Source organism: Pteronotus mesoamericanus, unplaced genomic scaffold, assembly GCF_021234165.1.
Source record: "Pteronotus mesoamericanus isolate MK-2021 breed Mesoamerican mustached bat unplaced genomic scaffold, CSHL_Meso_final contig_74, whole genome shotgun sequence".
Classification (NCBI taxonomy): Eukaryota; Metazoa; Chordata; class Mammalia; order Chiroptera; family Mormoopidae; genus Pteronotus; species Pteronotus mesoamericanus.
Window position 1 is genome coordinate 7636020 of NW_026555247.1, and position 6306 is coordinate 7642325.

Below are 6306 nucleotides of genomic sequence, written 5' to 3' on the forward strand. Positions count from 1 at the left end.
TTTATACCTGAAGTGCCTGAACGACCTAGTACTGACGCATCCCCTCCTCCCCTGACCCCTGATTCCAGGAATGGAAATACAGACGTTTCTTACGAAGATCAATTTTGATTCAGACACAGAAATAACATTGCAATTTTGCATACCTTAGCACCTAGTCGGTAAATTTCAGCACTTCTACACCACCCCACTGGATACTAATATGCAAATTTATAGGAAACTTAATCTTTTTTGCTCTTAGTTTCCTAATTTGTAAAACAGTGAATGATTCCTCCCTCTCTGAAATATTTATTGCAGTCAAATGAGGTGCCATCCACGTGATAAGCATTCAGTAAAGCCATCAAATAGATACTAGCTTTTCTTTACTTGTACGGGAGAACTTTCCTACCTCTTATTAAAGATAGGCTATTTCTGAGGATTTTGCCAGAACCTAGAATTTTAAGTTGACATTGGGGTTACCAGGTTCTTAGGATCCAGGGAGACAGTATAGCCTGGCAGCTTAGAGCTGGGTCTCAAGTCTGTCAGGTTTGAATTGTCTGCTTTTTGCAAGCTTTGCAAGCTGGGGCAATTTACCTACTTTCTCTGTTTTTAGCTTTGAAAAGCTTATGAAGAGCTAAGGAGGCCATGGGCTGATATGGAAAGACTGCTTAGTTATGGAGATGCAATGGAGAACTCTGAATCTAGTCCAGAAGTATGGAGCAAGGGTTGACAGACTTTTTCTGTAAACAGCTAAATAATATATTTTATATTTGGAAGCCATCTCTGTCACTGCTCCTCAATTTGCTGTATAAAAGCAGTCATAGACAACGTGTACACTTAAAATAGCATAGCTGTGTTCCGATAAAACTTCATGGGTACTGAAATTTGAATTTCACATATTTGCATGTGTCCTGAAATATTCTCTTACTTTTTTCAACTGAGTAAATATGTGTAAAGGAAAACACTGTGTATCTCCTCTACTTTCAGAAACTCTACTCACAGAATATGTCAGTTCTGACGCTAGATGTGTAGATTTTCCACACATGAAGTCATTTTTTTTTTAAACCAGCGTGGTGTCTTACAATTCAGTTCCGTTCCGACACTGTCTACTTGCAGATAGCACTCGATTCCCCAGGTTACGGTCTCAGTCCTACCACACCGTCCTTGCCCCCATTTCAGATGTCAGTGGCAAGTCCAGGTTACCACCTGTGCCTCAGACCAACTGGCTGTAGATTGGAGGTTCCCAGGACTGCCTCCTCCAGTTGGTTGACCTGCTATAGTGGCCCAAAGAACTCAGGGAAACATTTTTCTAGATCACTGGTTTATTATAAAGGGAAGAAGCCTGATGAAAGAGATGCGTAGGGCAAGGAATGTGGAAAGGGGCGTGGAGCTCCCATGCCCTCTCTGGGCTTGCCGCCCTCCCTGCATCTCCGTGTTAACTGCCATGGAAGTTCTCCAAACCCCATTCTTTTGGGGTTTTATGGAGGCTTTATTACAATATGTAGGAATGATTGTTTACAGTGTTGGCCACCGTGATTGAGTCAACCCCCAGCCTCTCCCCTGTCCTCTCCTGAGATGGATTGGGGCTGAAAGTTTCAATCTAATAATCATGTGTTTTGTTCCCCTGCCAACTACCCCTCATCTTTAGGGCATTTCCAAAAGTCACTGCATTAACTTAAAGTCAGGTGTGATTGAAAGGGGCTTATTACAAATAACCAGACACTCCTTTTACCTTTATGGCTGTGGAGCTATTTCAGGAACCAATGACAAAAGACAATATTATAACAAAAGATGTTCCAGTACTCTTATCACTTAGGACATTCCTAGGGTTCTAGGAGTTCTGTTCTAGAAATGGGAACAAAGACCAAATACATATTTGCAATTACAAATCACGGTATCACAACGTATAAAAACCATTTTTAGCTCAGAGACCAAACTATGGTCTGTGAACCATAGTTGGCCAACCCCTGGTGGAGACCAGGTAGGAAGAGGTTGGTTAAAAAGTGTAAAAAGTGTACAGCAGTGCACCTTGAAGCCAAGGGGTAATTTAGTTTTGAAAGTGAAAGAAAGGATGTTGACAGGACTGAATAATTTGTCTGAGGTAAACTCCAGAACAAAAAAATGCCTATAGGATTTAACTAGATGTTTGCATGGCATTGTTCTGAAGGAGAGAGACTTCCTTGACGTCCCTGCTGCCAGCCCCCTGACCTAGGTCCGGTCTAGAACAGAAATTGCTTTCCGTAATTCCCTGAGAGGCTATCTGACCAGCTTCTCCCCTATGCCTCTCGGCATGCTGGTTCCTGGACAGGGCCATTGTCCTGCTCTGTGCAAGCACGTAAGACGTTTTCCCTTCTCTGGGGCGGGTTAAGCACCAGTACTCTTATCCACCCTGCCCTGTTCTCTAATTCTTCGGCACCTGCCCAGAATTACGGAGAACCACGTAGTCTTGCTGACACCCAAGATGCATCTTGTATGAAAGTGTCCCTTGCTAAATGCTGTTAGTTGCCAGACAGGTGGTCTGCCTCTTTCTTTGGTCTTTCCCTGCCTTCAGCACATGGAGGTAGATTTTCAGTCTCAGAGCTTTTCCCTGGGTCTGCGCGTATAACAATCATGGAAAAGAAAACGGAGTATAAAGCTCCAAGAAAAATAAGACCATAGTATGGACAAATTAAGCATCAATGTTGATTGATTCTTTTGGGGAAATTTTTCTCCCTTAAACCTCATATTTCTAATTTTTTGTTTTATCCATTTCTGATTCTAGTAAAAGAATGTTCAAAAACTAGTAGAACTTATCGGTCATGACAACAAAAGCACAGGCAAGGAAAGTAAATATAGATTAAATTTGACTATAAAATAAAACTTTCCACCAAAGGACACAACTGACAGTTAAAAGGCACCCATGTAATGTGAGAAAATGTTTATAAACTATATTTCTAATCAGGGGTTAATCTCCTTTGGTCTTACTACTGTAACTCATGCCTCCTGACCTTCCACCTGCCAGCGCCTGCAGCTGTTCATTTAGATTACTAATCAGTGTTCTCCAGGTTCAAGTGGATATATATTCTCGTAGTTTTCTCCAGGTGTTCAAAATAGCTCTAGTCTGTGAAATTGAAATCAAAAGACATAGGCATATTAGCATTATTCCATAGAGTTTTAGAGCTTCTATCTGTTTACCCACTTTGAGAAAACAGGCCACTCTTAGGAGTATGTGTATGTTCATTGGGCTGGCTGTTGTCTGGTTTGCTTCTTGGCTATTCAAAAAAGATGATTTTGGCAACCAGAGTGCTTCACCCAATGGGCATATTAGTCAAAGCTAAGGGAGAATAGTATTATCCTGCTCTATGCTTCTTGTAAGGCACTAAAATGATACTAGATTTTCCATTTTGTAACACCCATTTATTAGCTACCCTCCCTTCAGCAACAGTTTCACTTTTGTTCCATTTATCATTAATTTAAATTCAAACCTTTTCCCCTAACATAGGTTCTCCTGGTTAAGTCCTTGGGCTGGTCTATATTGCTGGTAGCAAGCTGAGATATTACAGGGTTCTAGTTTGGTCTAGTCCCAACCAGTGAGATTATCTCTTCAACAAGGCAAAACCAGTTGTAATGGCCCCAATTTAGCAAGGTGCAGGGAGTAGATAATTAATTTCATCATCTCTTTGGCATTTTTGCATTTAGGTTCAAATTAATATACATATTACCTTGTTTCAGAATATTAGACTTTGGAATCCTAATAGTAGCTCTGATTTTAGGGTCTACCAACTTACCATTGAAGAAGAAAATTATGGTGAAGAAAGACTTGTATGTATGTTCCATCCCTTACCACTTTCCCTCTCATTCCACCACAAAGTGTAGTTTTCTCTCTAGTGGAGACCCATTTTCAGTCTTCCCTTCAGCACTGAGTTCTGTCCGGTGTTCCCAGACTCTCAGCCCTATTTCCCCATCTCAGGGAACCTGCTGGCCTCCTCCCGGACGTCCCCTCTGGCTCTGTGCCCTGGAGACTCAAGATAGGAGACTGGGCCTCCTTGGGTCTCCTGTCTGCATGTCTCACTGAATTTTCTTCCCTTCCCTCATCTGGACAATGGCTAATATGCAATGCCTTGAAAACCATCATTTCCTATATGTTGTCCAGGTTTTTTTTTTTTTTTAAGATTGTTGGTTTATTATAAAAGCATATAACTCAGGAACAGCCAGATGGAAGAGAAGTGTAGGGGACAGTGTGGGGTCAAGGACATGGAGCTTCCATGCCCTCTCTGAGCATAGCACTCTTCTCAGGTCTCTACATGTTCACTAACTTGGAAGGTCCTCGACTTTCTAGCTAACCTCTTCAAATGTTACTTTGCCTTCAATTCCCAGTCTACCTCTTCCGTAGGCCTAGCTCACAGTTAACTACTATACTATTCAACTGTCCTGCACAACCCATTGTTAATAAAGTCATGCCTTTTGTTATTTAACTTGTATATGACCTGCACATTTTTTGTTTCACCTAATTGACTGAACGCATCTTTGAGGTTAAGAATGTCATGCTACATTAGAGTTTCCTATGACATCTAGCAAAGTGGAAGGTGCAGATCGCTATTTGTTAAGTTTATGCATGAATTTGTTCGGGCTCCAGATCAGGCTAAGCAACCAGAATATTACCACATATACAAAAGACAGAAGGAGCAGCACTGGTCAGAGGGAATAAAAGGGCACTAATCTGGCTGGTGGTGCAAAGTGGAGCTATGAAGCGAGAGCCCCTGGTGAGACAGGCTACTAGGGAGCAGGGTCTCTACGTTGCGGAAGATGAGTAACCACAGACATTGAGCTCTTATCTCTCTCAGCAGTTAACTAGCAAGGCATGACAAAGAGGTGAGGATCCCACAACTGAAACAGCAATGACAAATTCATTTGGATAAACAATCTTTTAAACTATAAACATCCTAAAACTGGGTAGAAGAAAATGTTTAGCCCTTCTTATTTGTGGGAATTATTTAACTGGACTTCCCCCTTCAAAATATTTGGGACATAACCAACTGCATGAATGTTTGTGTGCGAAGGCAAAGACTTTTAGCCCTTTGAGATAGGGAGGGGGCATTACGTGGCTTGAATGGGTGACTGGGCAGCCTCAGTAATGCTGCAGGGTGGGTGGGTTTGGTGAAGAAATTAGCAGGTGCAGAAAAAAGGGGAGATGGCCAAAGACTGCCTTGTGTGACTAAGAAATGAAATATGGCTGTGCCTTTGGTAAACGAGGCTGGGCCAGACTGCCATGGACTTCAGTAGATTCAGGACCCATGTACCAGGTCAGGATTGGCTGTGCAAAGCAAATAGCAGGTACATAACCATGCTTAGCAGTGCAGGGAGCACACAGGCAGCCAGTGTTACAAACCTGGTAGACGGAATCTGGCGCCCGCTGCTACAAATAGGGAACACTCTTGGAAGGCCAGCATGTGTTCCTGGATGATGGGGTGGGGTAGGCATGGTGCAATTAAAGAGTGGGAGGAAAATATGCTGGGTTAAATTAAGTGGAACTGCGAACTCCTAGATTAGTTCAGTAGTAGTCAGTGAACACATTTAGGTTAAAAAGCTATTTTCACTTCTCAATATTGCAATCCGAATAAAGAAATACCTATATATAAAAATAAATCTCTGTTAAATAGATATTTATTTTTATATATATAAAATATCTCTTTTAAATATATATTATAGATGTTATGTATATATATTTAAAACCAGAAGTAATTTAGATTAAAATTTCCAATGTATATTGATTCAGGTAGGTGTTACTGCTATCTATACCTTCACCCTGCTTACTATGCTATTTCAAGTAACTTTAAGCTCATGAATTTACAATGAGGTATAGAGCCTAACCAGGGTGGGACAGAATATGTTCCAGACTAGAAGGGGAATGTATGGCTCCTCAGTGATATTTCCCGTGGAGCACTTGTGCTCCAGTGTACAATTAAGGGTTTCTTCCCATACATCTGAATGTGACCTTTTGGATTCTCTGGCTCTGGCTGGTTTAGTCTCCTGATTCTAACAGTGAGTCTGTTGCTTTGTTGCCTAGGAGTTGATCCGAACATCCAGGCAGCCCTCTTGCAGACCTTAATTATGTACATGATCGCTTCAGAGAGCTGACCAATCTGAAGGTTAGAACACTTGCTTAAAAGAGAAATAAATGGCCATTCTAGCATTGACTGTCCTTAATCCTACTGCAGAAACTGTTTTCATTCTGGGGATGGTGAGTCCTAGAAGATCACAGCCAAGAAGCAGATGTCCTCAGTCACTTCCTCTTAGAGTTAATTCCCAAGAGAGAGCCATCTGGCCACTTGTTTGTTTTTTTTTTTTAAA